This window comes from Ranitomeya imitator, chromosome 1, assembly GCF_032444005.1.
Source record: "Ranitomeya imitator isolate aRanImi1 chromosome 1, aRanImi1.pri, whole genome shotgun sequence".
NCBI classification, from domain to species: Eukaryota; Metazoa; Chordata; class Amphibia; order Anura; family Dendrobatidae; genus Ranitomeya; species Ranitomeya imitator.
In genome coordinates, this window is record NC_091282.1 from 796,270,845 (window position 1) to 796,286,781 (window position 15,937).

At 44.2% G+C, this 15,937-nt stretch overlaps 1 protein-coding gene across 1 annotated transcript in view; it reads left to right on the top strand.

Moving 5' to 3' along the window:
- The first annotated feature begins 3,565 nt into the window (after window positions 1-3,565).
- Window positions 3,566-15,937, top strand: part of ANKRD9 (ankyrin repeat domain 9) — a 75,887-nt gene continuing 63,515 nt past the window's right edge. The window contains exon 1 of the mRNA XM_069737834.1: window positions 3,566-3,667. The gene's annotated coding sequence lies outside the window, so the exon portion shown is untranslated. The remainder of the gene's footprint in view (window positions 3,668-15,937) is intronic.

A 15,937-nucleotide genomic window follows, 5' to 3' on the forward strand; every position in this document is an offset into this window, starting at 1 on the left:
GTGACTAGCATTCTATTAAGACCAAACATGACCTGGCTATGCACCGCGAGTAAGCAATAATTCGTTTCTCGGATACAAAGGGTACAGGAAATTGGAAAACGCACTGGGTGATGGCTTGGCCAATGCACATACCAAATATATAACTTTCCTATCTCTGTCACTAATTGGGGTCAAGTTATGCCTTACTAATAAGTTTATACATGAACAAAAGAGCACATGGTTTCAGACAAATGACTGGTTTTCTGTTCACTCCTGCCTTCAAGAGGGAGGGGGGAAAGAGTCCACACTGGAGTTTCATGTTACAGTTGTCAGCAGGGAGCAAGGGCTGGGAGGAAGGGGGGTCGGAAAGCCCGCAGCGTTTGTCTGTGCTCATCTTTAACCCCTTTCTGACCTGTGACACCAAATAGGCATCATAAAAGTCGGTGCCAATCCAACCTGTGTCACCTATGTGGCGTCGTGGTGGGATCGTGTTCCTGCAGGTCGGGTGAAAGCGGTAACTCAAATGTCACTCGACCTGCAAGTACAAGGGGACTTGTACTTGAGCCCAGGGGGGGGTGACTTTGCCATCAGACTTTTCTCCCCTCTGTCCTGTCCTCCGCTGCCCTCCTCTCCCTTCTGTCCTGTCCACCACTCCCCCGGGGTCCGATCAAACCCCCCATACCTCAGGAGTCCCGGTGTCCGTCCGTCTTCCCTCATACGCGCCAGCCAGCAGATTCATTCACTCCAGGTACATTTTGACCACTGTTATAGACCCTATCACATTGATCAAAATAAAAGAACTGCAAATAACCCCACCCCTTTATCAACCCCATAGGTAGGGAAAATAATGAAATAAAGAAAATATATTTCTTTTTATTTTTCCACTAGGGTTAGGGTTAGAATTAGGGCTAGGGTTGGAATTAGGGTTAGGGTTGGAATTAGGGTTAAGGTTAAAATTAGGGTTGGAATTAGGGTTAGGGTTAGAATTAGGGTTAGGGTTGGAATTAGAGTTAGGGTTTGGATTAGGGTTGGGGTTGGAATTAGGGCTAGGGTTGGAATTAGGGTTAGGGTGGGAATTAAGGTTAGGATTAGGGTTAGGGGTGTGTTGGGGTTAGGGTTAGGCTTGTAGTTTGGGTTATGGTTGGGATTAGGGGTGTGTTGGGGTTACGGTTGTGGTTAAGAGTGTGTTGGGGTTAGGGTTGTGATTAGGGTTATGGTTAGGGTTGGGATTAAGGTTAGGGGTGTGTTGGGGTTAGTGTTGGAGTTAGAATTGAGGTGTTTCTACTGTTTAGGTACATCAGGGGTGCCACCATTGACTCCAGCCAATCTTGCGTTCAAAAAGTCAAATGGTGCCCCCTCCCTCCCATCAGGGGCTCTCTGAATGTGACATGACGCCTGCAGACCATTCCATCAAAGTCTGCATTTCAAAACGTCACTACTTCCCTTCTGAGCCTCGACATGTGCCCAAACAGTGGTCCCCCCCCCCCCACATATGGGGTACCAGCGTACTCAGGACAAACTGGAGAACAACTTTTGGGGTCCAATTTCTCCTGTTACCCTTGTGAAAATAAAAAATTGCAGGCTAAAAAATAATTTTTGGAGGAAAAAAAATGATTTTTTATTTTCCCGGCTCTGCGTTATAAACTTCTGTGAAACTCTTGTGGGTTCAAAGTGCTCACCACATATCTAGATAAGTTCATTGGGGGGTCTAGTTTCCAAAATGGAGTCACTTGTGGGGGAGCTCCAATGTTTAGGCACACAGGGGCCTAAATACGCGACATGGTGTCCACTAATGATTGGAGCTAATTTTCCATTCAAAAAGTCAAATGGCGCTCCTTCCCTTCCGAGCCCTGCCGTGTGCCAAAACAGTGGTTCCCCCACATATGGAGTTTCAGCATACTCAGGACAAATTGGTCAACAACTTTTGGGATCCACTTTCTCCTTTTACCCTTGGGAAAATAAAAAAATTGTTGCTAAAAGATAATTTTTGTGACTAAAAGTTCTGCTGCTGTGAAACACCTGAAGGGTTAATAAACTTCTTGAATGTGGTTTTGAGTACCTTGAGGGGTGCAGTTTTTAGAATAGTGTCACTTTGGGTATTTTCTGTCATATTGACCCCCCACTGTCACTTCAAATGTGATTTGGTCCCTAAAAAAAATGGTTTTGTAAATGTTGTAAAAACCAAATTGCTGGTCAACTTTTAACCCTTATAACTTCCTAACAAAAAAAATGTTGTTTCCAAAATTGCGCTGATGTAAAGTAGACATGTGGAAAATGTTATCTATTAACTATTTTGTGTCACATAACTCTCTGGTTTAACAGAATAAAAATTCAAAATTTGATAATTGTGAAATTTTCAAAATTTTCGCCAAATTTCCAATTGTTTCACAAATAAACGCAAACATTATCGATCTATATTTACCACTATCATGAAGCCCAGTATGTCATGAAAAAAAAGTCTCGAAATTGCTAAGATCCGTTGAAGCGTCCCCGAGTTATTACCTCATAAAGGGACACTGGTCAGAATTGCAAAAAACGGCCAGGTCATTAAGGTCAAAATAGGCTGGGTCATGAAGGGGTTAATGGATGTAGCAGAGCTCAGTGTGCAGTGAGCATAGACAATCAAATATATCATGTTCCTGACAAGAAGCAACATCAAAAAAGCAGGCTTGATTCGTTTTTCTGTGTTTTTGCTACGTTCTTGTCAGGGTACATCTGTCTCTTGTGCGTGCTGATAAAGCTTCGTGCATACAAAAATAATCAGCTTCAGGTTTTGGCACCAAAAATGCAGCAAGACCGGATACCTGTGTAATTTGCAGCGGTTTTGCACAAAACACTGAAAGAAGTGACAAGCTGCATTTTGGAAAAACTCTTTTGACAAAACCGGAAAAAAACGAGCTGTGTGCAGGAGATTTCTGAAAACCCATAGACTTTGCTGGGACTGTGAAATGCAGCTGAAAAAAAAAAATGCTGCAAAAACGCAAAGTGTGAACATAGCCTAAGGCTACTTTCACACTAGCGTTGGATTCGGCCCGTCGTATTGCGTCGGGCCGAGATTCCGACGCTAGCTTTGGATGCGCTGCACAAGGGGTGCAGCGGATGCATTTCTCCGGCGCATCCGCTGCCCCATTGTGAGGTGCTGGGAGGTGGGGGCGGAGTTCCGGCCACGCATGCGCGGTCGGAAAAAGCGGTCCATCGGCAGCAAAAAACGTTACATTTAACGTTTTTTGCTCCCGGCGGTCCGCCACAACACGTCGCAACACGTCGCAATGCGTCGGTAATGTTACTCTTTGGGGCAAAAACGCATCCTGCAAACAACTTTGCAGGATGCGTTTTTTCCCCTAAACGACGCATTGCGACGTATTAAAAAAAAACGCCAGTGTGAAAGTAGTAGTAGTGAAAGTTATGCTGCTGCTGCATAGTAACACCATAAACCTATAAGGAGGACGGATCCGATCTTACATAATCGGGGTGAGGTCGCGCCCAGACGCTGATAATAAAATACCTGTCAGCGACCAAACCTCAGTGACCTTTGAGTCAAATCACAAGGGTGAGAAGACGAGTGACACAGCGGCAGCGACATTTACGCCCTGATCCCACACCAGTCAGTCCACTTTGACTTACATAGAAGTGGACACAATTTACTTTGTGTTTCGTTTCTTCACTATTTCCAAGCCCTGGATTTGCTGTAAGTAAAACAGATTATCATCAGGGCTGAGCGCGGCACTGACACATTGCAACAAAGCAGCAGATTTCCAGGTTTCGCCTCTTTGTACCTTTCTTTCTGCACCTTATCTGTAAGATCTCTGCTTGCACACAAAGAATGTGGTCTAGCAGCGTGACATCTTAGGGTACCGTCACACTATAACATTTCGATCGCTACGACGGTACGATTCGTGACGTTCCAGCGATATCGTTACGATATCGCTGTGTCTGAAACGCAGCAGCGATCAGGGATCCTGCTGAGAATCGTACGTCGTAGCAGATCATTTAGAACTTTCTTTCATCGCTGGATCTCCCGCTGTCATTGCTAGATCGGTGTGTGTGACACCGATCTAGCGATCTAGCGATGCGATCCAGCGATGCGTTCGCTTGTAACCAGGGTAAACATCGGGTAACTAAGCGCGGTCCTGCGCTTAGTTACCCGATGTTTACCCTGGTTACCCAGGGACCTCGGCATCGTTGGTCGCTGGAGAGCTGTCTGTGTGACAGCTCCCCAGCGACCTCACTACGATTTACCTACGATCACGGCCAGGTCATATCGCTGGTCGTGATCGTAGGTAAATCGTATAGTGTGACGGTACCCTTAATGTACTGCTGATCACAGCGGCACGAAGGTTATGGCAACGAAAAGAAACTGAAAGCGATTACGGAGATCTCTGCTTGTTGTTTCTGAATGGAAACAGTCTTGTTTACTATAATTGTATCCTCCAGGAAGGAAAACATTTCTCTCCTATCCTTATACTTTGTTACATTTCACCTTTTATGAACACATTGTATCTAGACACAACTGGAATAAACCTTAAAGGGGCTGTCCCACTATCATGACCCATCATCTGATGGGTATCTGACAGCTAGGATGCCGCCCATCACCTTGAATGCACCAGGTACGCACAGATCACCGCCACATAGTCCCACCAACAACTACTTGAGCGCTATCGTGTACGATGAGGTGAGATCAGGTCATAGGAGCAGATGCTACTGCCCCGACCCAAGCTGCTGGAGAATGTCAGGGGTGTGAGCGATTTGGGACATTGCTCACCTCGTCGTGTCCATTGTCAGTAGATTACACACTCACATTAATAAGTTTGTCCTTAAAAAATAATGTCAGAGGCGTTGTGTACCCCGCCACCGAGCCGTGTGTCACCCATAAAATATCTCGACACCTGTCAGAAGGGACAACTTCATGTGCTGACACGTGACATTATCATTGTAGATGTCTGGAAACAAAGAATCCAGTGGGTCTACTGGAAAAAAACAATCCACCAAACAGGTGCAGGGCCGGACAGGACTGAAATTCAGCAGTGGCTAGTAGTGAAGAGCAAATATACTCGTTGCTCGAGATTTCCCGAGCATGCTCGGGGGTCCTCCGAGTATTTTTTAGTGCTCAGAGATTTAGTTTTTATTGCCGCAGCTGAATGATTTACATCTGTTAGCCAGCATAAGTACATGTGGGGGTTGCCTGGTTGATAGGGAATCCCCACATGTAATCAAGCTGGCTAACAGATGTAAATCATTCAGCTGCAGCAAGAAAACTAAATCTCAGAGCACCTTTGAGTCCTCTGGATCTAGTTGGCTGGGAGCGCATTCTTCCCCCCTGGTTGGCCATATAGGAGATCCGATTGTCTCGGTCCTGATTGGGTCGACCCTGCACAGCAGAGCCCGGTGCTGGAGCCCATATAGTATTACGAAAGGGTCTGAAATGGGCCCGGAATTGGCGACGAAAAGGCTGTCTAATCCTCTGCTGAGGAAGAAACTTGCTTTCCCCTCCTGTGGAATCTGAAATAAGCTGATTCAGCTTCTCTCCGAATAAGCGACCCCCCTGATACGGTAGGGTTGTAAGAGACTTCTTAGAGGTAGAGTCTGCCCGCCATGTTCTTAACCAGAGCGCCCTTCTAATGGCAATTGCATTTGCCGCTGGAGATGAGGCACAGTCTGCAGCATCTAAGGATGCATTGATCAGATAGCTTCCAGCAAGCGCTATCTGAGTTGACATTTCTGCCAGCTCCGCTGGCAAATCCTTTTCTTGAAGAGCCTTTGTTAAAGACTCTGACCAAGACATCATAGCTTTAGCAACCCAAGTTGCCGCAAAAGAGGGAAAAAGTGCTAAACTCGAAGCCTCAAAAACGGAACGAGTCAAGCTCTCTATAAGACGATCAGTAGGATCCTTAATAGACGAACCATTAGGAAGGGATAAAGTGTTAGAGGCTAAACGGGACACCGGTGGATCTACTGAATGAGTTTCTGCCCATTTACTACATAGCTCAGCAAAAAAGGGGTACCTAGCCTTCAAAGCCTTTTGCCTTGTCCGGGCGCTCCTGGTTTCGCCGAATCAGGTCCTCAAACTCGGGGTGAGAGGAAAACACCTTATGGGCCCGTTTGGCCCGCTTAAATGAAACCTTGTGATCTGAGGATAAGGCGAGTTGGTCTTCTATCCCCAGGGACTGATTGACAGCCTCAATCAAGCTATATACAGACTCCTGAAACCCAGGAATCTCCAAATTAAGGGACCCTTCTGACTCATAGTCTGTCTCAACTTCCCCGCTCTCTGCTGGGGAGGGAGAGCGTGATACGGAGCTCCAGGATGCTGAAGCACCTGACAGCCCGGGCGACGCTGTGTGAATTTGCTTTCCACGCGTCTGTCTAGTGCGAGCACAGCCCCTGCAGGCCGGAGGCTCCTGAGACCCCGAGGCCCTCTCTGAGACAGATGGACTGCTGGCCCTGACCGCCGGGGTCTGAAGGGACTTGATTGCTTCAGTTAGGGTTGCCATGGATTGTGACAAGGACGAGACCCATTCCGATGGAACCACCCCAGCCTCCGCTTGAGGGGCAGGAGAAATTGCCGGGGAGATTGCTGGGGGGCTCCTGGGCGCGTTCGGAGTCACAGGCCTCGCAGAGGCGATTGTTCTGGGCATGCGGGAAGGCAGAACGACAGGCTACACAAACGGTATATAGAACCGTGTGAGATTTGACTTTTCTAGACATAGCGACTGATATGCTCAACCCAGGCCTTATACTGGGAAAAAAAACAAAGCTTCTGCTGTCAGGCTGGAGGGTAGAAGCACTTACCCCAGTCCTGTGTCCCCGCACGTACAGTGTGGAACCAACACCAAATGAAGAAAGAAAAGTGCCCCTTTTTATCTTATCTACCCCAAGGGGCGGAACCGCCGTGATTGTAGCGCCATGCGGCCTGCAGCAGGCTGAAGCCAGGACCTAGATTTGCCTCAGCGCGAAGAGGAGGGGTGACCCGGAAGTAGACGCGTCGGGGGGGACTTAACAGCACGGCCTGCCCAGAACGGAAGCAGGCATGGCAGACCTGGAAATGAACCTGGGACGCAAGGCCGGGTCCTGAGCCTCTGGCTGACTGTGGCGCCGACCACATAGGACCACTGTGGCGCCGACAAGCGCCGGGGCCCAAAACGCCGACCGGAGCTCTGTGGCCCATGGGGGATGCGACGCCGCTGCCGGCGACAGCCGGCGCAGCGCGGTTTGAAGACCCTAAGGTAAAACGCATTAATCAGGAGCCCCCCTTGTTCTGCCCCCTCCATTTGCAAGCTGTACTCCTCTGAAGGAGAGGAGCAGCTGTAGCACTACAAAACATAGCGGGGGAGAGCCGAAAGCCTGACGGTGCAGGAACACTGGCTCCATATTCCGCCAGGGATTAGGAGAGGGACCGTCTACCACCCCTCTATCACCACAGTAAAACATAGGTGTTGGAATCAGGGGGGATGCTCGGACATCTGTGGGCTCCTGTACAGCCTATGGTCTAGGAGTTCCTTAGGGTGGTCAGGGCTAAGTCCGGCGTGCAATCCCACGTTGCAGGAAAGGATACGTGGAGGAAAAACTCGCATGTGCTTGCCCGTTGCTGGTTTGGGGAGATCGGACCCTCAAAAGGGTCCGTCGCCCCTCTCAATCCATACGAAGTTGAAACAAGGGTCCATGGGATCCGGACCCAGACGTGTGCCTCCTTCAGACACTAAGCATGAACTGGATTCTCTGGTAGCCAGTGTCAGGGTGTATACGACGGAGGAGGAGCTAAACTTTCTTTATGTTTACTTAGTGTCAGCCTCCTGGTGGCAGAAGCATACACCCACAGTCCTGTGTCCCCCAATGAGGCGAAGGAGAAAAACAATAAAAATCAAAAACAATGGACCAAAAAGTACTGGAAAATGAAATGTCTTTGCAGAAATCTTCTTTTCTTCTTTAGACCATAAATCTAGATTGGTCTACTTTGCAGGGAAAGCACGGGGATTATTGTGCCCTCATCGTCTTGCCTAAAGGCCAAGATGACTTCACTGCTTTCCCTGGTTGGCCAAAGGACAGACTCAAACATAATCTGTCCCCGCCCTTATGACATTAACCCCTCGTTTCTTAAAAGCAACGGCTTAGGGGGGTGCAGGTGTCCATGGCTGAGTCGCTTCATCTTCTATTGCTGCAGCTGGTCAGGGCCTCACTTTATACGCCATTTACATTCAGGCTTCTAGGGTTAGTTCTCCCCTCGCGTGTCATCAGCTGGTGGTTCTGAGGTTCACCCTGGTCACAGCTTAGCAGCATCTGGGCTCGGACTCAGCACTCAATTGAACATTGGCACAGATACAGCTTGCACTATTGGAAAGAAATTCAAAGTCACATTCAAAGTTCAGTCCAGATACGCCTGTCTATTCTACAGTTGATTACTAAGCTATTTTTCTTTTCTTTTCGTATTCTCATTTTATATTTCTTTTTTTGAGCCCCACCTACTTGGGCTCCCCCCTCTATTTCCTTCTCTTTCTATCTCCCCCCTGGGTGAGCTGTTCTCCTTCCATCAGTTCGGTGTGATAGTCTGTACCATGATTTACCAGTTACTTTTATAATTATAATGATACTATTTGCGTGCATGTCTCGCTCTTGGGGACATGGGCGAACTGATTTTAGGTATGCTTTCTTTTATTTACGGTTTTGAAAGTCCTCGCCTGTTGCGGGGGCAAGGAGTTATTGCTTATAAGTTAAAGTTACCGTAGTCATTCTAGAGGGTTTACTCCCTCTAATTTTTCTTTTTTTTTTTTCTTTTCTCCCTTTTATGTAAGAGTTATGCAAGGTTTGTGAACGAGTGTTTTTTGTGTTACTCTTCTCGAATTGTATATTATAAGGAAAAGTACTTTGCTCATTGTCGTAGTTTTTAACTACTGTTTTTCTTGTAAAATTCTCTTCTCTTTAATAAAAATATATTTACACACAAAGTTCAGTCCAGAGCAACAATCCAAGATGTATTAACTTGGTCCATGATAAATCAGTCCAAAAGTTCTGGTACTGGTGGCTTATTTTTCCATTCATCAAATTAATAAAACAAAAATACCTGGTCCAATAAAATATGCCCAAAACAACCTTTGAAATTTTCTACGGTAGCAAAAATTTCTAATACTAAATCATAATTATCTAAATAAACCGTGTATCATAATTATATCGCATATGTCTGGACTTACACACTGAAATATAACATAACTCCAGAATATCAATCACCAGTTATCAAATGCATAAAATTCATATCAAAGTTGCACAATAATAATCATAATTTCTGGTATAATCGTGTCAATCAAAATTACAAAATTATGTTATTACTCAAAATCAAAATCAGTCATTAAATGTTTCCACATTTTTCAAGAAAAACATAACCCAAACCAAAAAAGCTTTTGACCCAATTTTACCAAATTACTGATTTACATCAATACAAACACATTACATCCACACACTGTCCCTGTCTTTCAGCAATGCATTCATTCAGTACCCAGTAAAGTTTCTTATTTAAATATAAACAAAGAAAATCACACTTTGGGTAACTCACACATTTGTATTGCATGCTAATACTGTAGTGAAGTGTAGATGCAAGTCAAAAAAACAAAACAAAAAAAAAAACATTTTAACAAACATTCATTTAACCCCTTTCTGACATCGGACATACTATCCCGTCGAGGTGGGGTGGGCCCCCATGACCATGGACGGGATAGTACGTCCAGCGCGATCGGCGGCGCTCACGGGGGGAGCGCCGCCGATCGCGGCCGGGTGTCAGCTGCCTATCGCAGCTGACATCCGGCACTATGTGCCAGGAGCGGTCACGGACCGCCCCCGGCACATTAACCCCTGGCACACCGCGATCAAAGATGATCGCGATGTGCCGGCGGTGCAGGGAAGCATCGCGCAGGGAGGGGGCTCCCTGCGGGCTTCCCTGAGCCCCCCGCAGCAACGCGATGTGATCGCGTTGCTGCGAGGGTCTTACCTCCCTCCCTGCCTGTTCCAGACCCGGATCCAAGATGGCCGCGGATCCGGGTCCTGCAGGGAGGGAGGTGGCTTCACAGAGCCTGCTCAGAGCAGGCACTGTGAAGCAGCCTGCACTGCTATCAGATCGGTAATCTGACAGAGTGCTGTGCAAACTGTCATATCACCGATCTGTGATGTCCCCCCCCTGGGACAAAGTAAAAAAGTAAAAAAAAAAATTTTCAAATGTGTAAAAAAAAAATAAAAAAAAAATATTCCAAAATAATGAAAAAAAAAAAAAAAATATTATTCCCATAAATACATTTCTTTATCTAAAAAAAATAAAAAAAAATAAAAGTACATACATTTAGTATCGCCGCGTCCGTAACGGCCCGACCTATAAAACTGGCCCACTAGTTAACCCCTTTAGTAAACACCGTAAGAAAAAAAAAAAACGAGGCAAAAAACAATGCTTTACTATCATACCGCCGAACAAAAAGTGGAATAACACGCGATCAAAAAAACAGATATAAATAACCATGGTACCGCTGAAAACATCATCTTGTCCCGCAAAAAACGAGCCACCATACAGCATCATCAGCAAAAAAATAAAAAAGTTATAGTCCTGAGAATAAAGCGATGCAAAAATAATTATTTTTTCTATAAAATTGTTTTTATCGTATAAAAGCGCCAGAACATAAAAAAATTATATAAATGAGGTGTCGCTGTAATCGTACTGACCAGAAGAATAAAACTGCTTTATCAATTTTACCAAACGCGGAACGGTATAAACGCCTCCCCCAAAAGAAATTCATGAATAGCTGGTTTTTGGTCATTTTGCCTCACAAAAATCGGAATAAAAAGCGATCAAAAAATGTCACGTGCCCGAAAATGTTACCAATAAAAACGTCAACTCGTCCCGCAAAAAACAAGACCTCACATGACTCTGTGGACCAAAATATGGAAAAATTATAGCTCTCAAAATGTGGTAACGCAAAAAATATTTTTTGCAATAAAAAGCGTCTTTCAGTGTGTGACGGCTGCCAATCATAAAAATCCGCTAAATAACCCGCTATAAAAGTAAATCAAACCCCCCTTCATCACCCCCTTAGTTAGGGAAAAATTAAAAAAATGTATTTATTTCCATTTTCCCATTAGGGTTAGGGCTAGGGTTAGGGCTAGGGTTAGAGCTAGGGTTAGGGCTAGGGTTAGGGCTAGGGTTAGGGCTAGGGTTAGGGCTAGGGCTAGGGCTAGGGTTAGGGCTAGGGTTAGGGTTAGGGCTAGGGTTAGGGCTAGGGTTAGGGCTAGGGTTAGGGTTAGGGCTAGAGTTTGGGTTGGGGCTAAAGTTAGGGTTCGGGTTGGGGCTAAAGTTACAGTTAGGGTTTAGATTACATTTACAGTTGGGAATAGGGTTGGGATTAGGGTTAGGGGTGTGTCAGGGTTAGAGGTGTGGTTAGGGTTACTGTTGGGATTAGGGTTAGGGGTGTGTTTGGATTAGGGTTTCAGTTATAATTGAGGGGTTTCCACTGTTTAGGCACATCAGGGGCTCTCCAAACGCGACATGGCGTCCGATCTCAATTCTAGCCAATTCTGCGTTGAAAAAGTAAAACAGTGCTTCTTCCCTTCCGAGCTCTCCCGTGTGTCCAAACAGGGGTTTACCCCAACATATGGGGTATCAGCGTACTCAGGACAAATTGGACAACAACTTTTGGGGTCCAGTTTCTCCTGTTACCCTTGGGAAAATACAAAACTGGGGGCTAAAAATAATTTTTGTGGGAAAAAAAAAGATTTTTTATTTTCACGGCTCTGCGTTATAAACTGTAGTGAAACACTTGGGGGTTCAAAGTTCTCACAACACATCTAGATGAGTTCCTTAGGGGGTCTAGTTTCCAAAATGGTGTCACTTGTGGGAGGTTTCTACTGTTTAGGTACATTAGGGGCTCTGCAAATGCAATGTGACACCTGCAGACCATTCCATCTAAGTCCTCATTCCAAATGGAGCTCCTTCCCTTCCGAGCCCTCCCATGCGCCCAAACAGTGGTTCCCCCCCGCATATGGGGTATCAGCGCACTCAGGACAAATTGGGCAACAAATTGTGGGGTCCAATTTCTCCTGTTACCCTCGGGAAAATACAAAACTGGAGGCTAAATAATAATTTTTGTGGGAAAAAATTTTTGTTTTATTTTTACGGCTCTCCATTATAAACTTCTGTGAAGCCCTTGGTGGGTCAAAGCGCTCAGCACACATCTAGATAAGTTCCTAAGGGGGTCTACTTTCCAAAATGGTGTCACTTGTGGGGGGTTTCTACTGTTTAGGTACATTAGGGGCTCTGCAAACGCAATGTGACACCTGCAGACCATTCCATCTAAGTCTGCATTCAAATGGTACTCCTTCCCTTCCGAGCCCTCCCATCCGCCCAAACAGTGGTTCCCCCCACATATGGTGTATCATCGCACTCAGGACAAATTGGGCAACAAATTTTGGGGTCCAATTTCTCCTGTTACCCTCGGGAAAATACAAAACTGGGGGCTGAAAAAATAATTTTTGTGGGAAAAAAATTTTGTTTTATTTTTACGGCTCTGCATTATAAACTTCTGTGAAGCACTTGGTGGGTCAAAGTGCTCACCACACCTCTAGATAAGTTCCTTAGGGGGTCTACTTTCCAAAATAGTGTCACTTGTGGGGGGTTTCAATGTTTAGGTACATCAGTGGCTCTTCAAACGCAACATGGCGTCCCATCTCAATTCCTGTCAATTTTGCATTGAAAAGTCAAACGGCGCTCCTTCCCTTCCGAGCTCTCCCATCTGCCCAAACAGTGGTTTACCCCCACATATGGGCTATCAGCGTACTCAGGACAAATTGTACAACAACTTTTGGGGTCCAATTTCTTCTCTTACCCTTGGGAAAATAAAAAATTGGGGGCGAAAAGATAATTTTTGTGAAAAAATATGATTTTTTATTTTTACGGTTCTACATTATAAACTTCTGTGAAGCACTTGGTGGGTCAAAGTGCTCAATACACCTCTAGATAAGTTCCTTAGGGGGTCTACTTTCCAAAATGGTGTCACTTGTGGGGGGTTTCAATGTTTAGGCACATCAGGGGCTCTCCAAACGAAACATGGCGTCCCATCTCAATTCCAGTCAATTTTGCATTGAAAAGTCAAATGGCGCTCCTTCGCTTCCGAGCCCTGCCATGCGCCCAAACAGTGGTTTACCCCCACATGTGGGGTATTGGCGTACTCAGGACAAATTGTACAACAATGTTTGGGGTCCATTTTCTCCTGTTACCCTTGGTAAAATAAAACAAATTGGAGCTGAATTAAATTTTTTGTGAAAAAAAGTTAAATGTTCATTTTTATTTAAACATTCAAAAAATTCCTGTGAAGCACCAGAAGGGTTAATAAACTTCTTGAATATGGTTTTGAGCACCTTGAGGGGTGTAGTTTTTAGAATGGTGTCACACTTGGGTATTTTCTATCATATAGACCCCTCAAAATGACTTCAAATGAGATGTGGTCCCTAAAAAAACAATGGTGTTGTAGAAATGAGAAATTGCTGGTCAACTTTTAACCCTTATAACTCCCTAACAAAAAAAAATTTTGGTTCCAAAATTGTGCTGATGTAAAGTAGACATGTGGGAAATGTTACTTATTAAGTATTTTGTGTGACATATCTATGTGATTTAATTGCATAAAAATTCAAAGTTGGAAAATTGCGAAATTTTTATAAATAAACGCAGGTACTATCAAAGAATTTTTACCATTGTCATGAAGTACAATATGTCACGAGAAAACAATGTCAGAATCACTGGGATCCGTTGAAGCGTTCCAGAGTTATAACCTCATAAAGGGACAGTGGTCAGAATTGTAAAAATTGGCCCGGTCATTAACGTGCAAACCACCCTTGGGGGTAAAGGGGTTAAATCATATCTTTTTTAACGTATACATTTTTCAAAAAATCAAATATACACAGGAACTCCCAAAAACATTAAAACCCTGAAAAAAATCAAAGTATAAAATAAGTCACTCCTAAATTTAAATAGGTCTACTCCTGTTTCAATGCTGAAAAGACAAAAACTATTTACAGTGCACACATGGTAATTGAATGGCCAGTCTCTTCTTTCAATTTCTGCAAACAAACAAACAAACAAAAAGGTTAATTAAACCCCCCAATCCAACATTTGGTGGGCTGAAAGGAGAAAATTGTTCCTTTAAAAAAAAAAAAAAAACTAATAACTGTGTATAATAAAATTGAAAGAATGCATTAATTAAAAAATAATAAATAAAAAAATTATCAATGAAAAATACAAAAATACCACATGGATTTTCTCTTTGGCTATGAACCAATTTAAACAAAGGATATCCATGACAAATACAGGGGTTTGCACAAACAACATACAGTGACAAACATGTAACAAATAAGTCATCAAGTCATCTCTTACTTCAGTCAACCCCACATCATTTTAATTTGTCATCTAACTAATCATTGTCTGTAATTTTAACACCCTCCTTTCCTTGTGTGTCTTTTTCACAATGACTTCCACATACAGTCATCTTGTGTCTGTTGTGGTCTTTTGCCATTTAAAAACACCAAGGTCTAGCACCAAATGACAGCGGACTGTCAATTGGAAGGCATTCAAAACCCTCAAATGAGAAATGCATATTTATGCATTTACCAAGACCAAACTCAATTCATCATTTCAGCCAGCGCATACGTAATAGTATGCTCACAGGATATTTCTCTTGGTACAAACTAGTAAAACAAAAACAAACATCATTAGTCATCAAGAAATGGCAAAACTGTTCAAACACAATTCTCATGGAATGTTCCACAACTTTTATCTAAACATCTGTTACATTAGTCCATGAGGGAATACAGGCATGGTATTTGAGGAGTCAAAGGGGCGGGAGACGTAGGGACTTTATCAGGTGTCCCACCTCTATCCTTCCAACCTCCTTTCTCATTTGTCGCCACCCTCCTGGGCCTGTCGATTTTCAATCTGCCATTTCTACTCAGATCCTGCCATCTTCTGAGAAGGTCACATGTAGAAATTCCATCTATGTCCTGAAATGGAACTCCACTCGCTATCAGGTCACAAAACAGCTCCTTTCTGCATTTTCTAACTTGGATATTATCCCCTTTCCTTCACTCTTGATCTAGTCTGTCTACTGACACTTTTCTTGATACTTTTCCTTTCTCTAGAGCAGATAACTGAGAAATTAAACTGCATGCTGTATATACATTAGTGGAGTTTCCCATGAGCGCACTGAACATGGTGAATAATGGGGATTTGTAAGCAGCCGGGGCACCTTCTATGAACTTATTTTTCATCAGTTCTGTCATCACTGCAGCATCTGGCCCCTTCCAATCCTCGACAACAGCAAAGTGATCATTCATATCTGGCAAAGGATTGCGAGTTATACCACCTGTACATGCGATTTCTCTCAGTCTCTGAACTCTATCTGCAAGAGACTCCCATCATGTTTGTGGTATTAATTCAATAGGAGAATCATACACTTGTGCCACAGAATCCCTCACCAAATGCAATAGGGAAAAATTCTCTGCAGTGTCCCTTGCACGTCTCATTTTTAAACGCACCATGGGATCAATACAAATGCTAGCAATTCCTATGCCCTCATAATGGTTCAAGATTATCGTATCGGCTCCAAAATCCCATAGCCTGAGAATCCATGTTAAAAAATGCTCTCCTGCTTGCTGTCGGTATCTGGTGGCTAATTCTGTTAGTTCCCCTGACGTATAATTTCTAGTTTCTTTTATCATGGCGGATTCTGCGCCAACAGCTGCATCTCCTGCATACATTCTATCTCCCCTATGCTGAGTAACTTCTCTCCTGGTCTTTGTTACTAAAATAGGTCTGGCATGCAATTCTACCTCATTTTCTTTAGCCATCACATTTTAACAAACCTGACCATTTCTCATGTGCATTCATGGTTCTAACATGTGCTGTACAAATATCTGACACTGGCTGCTGTCTCCTCCTGCGCTT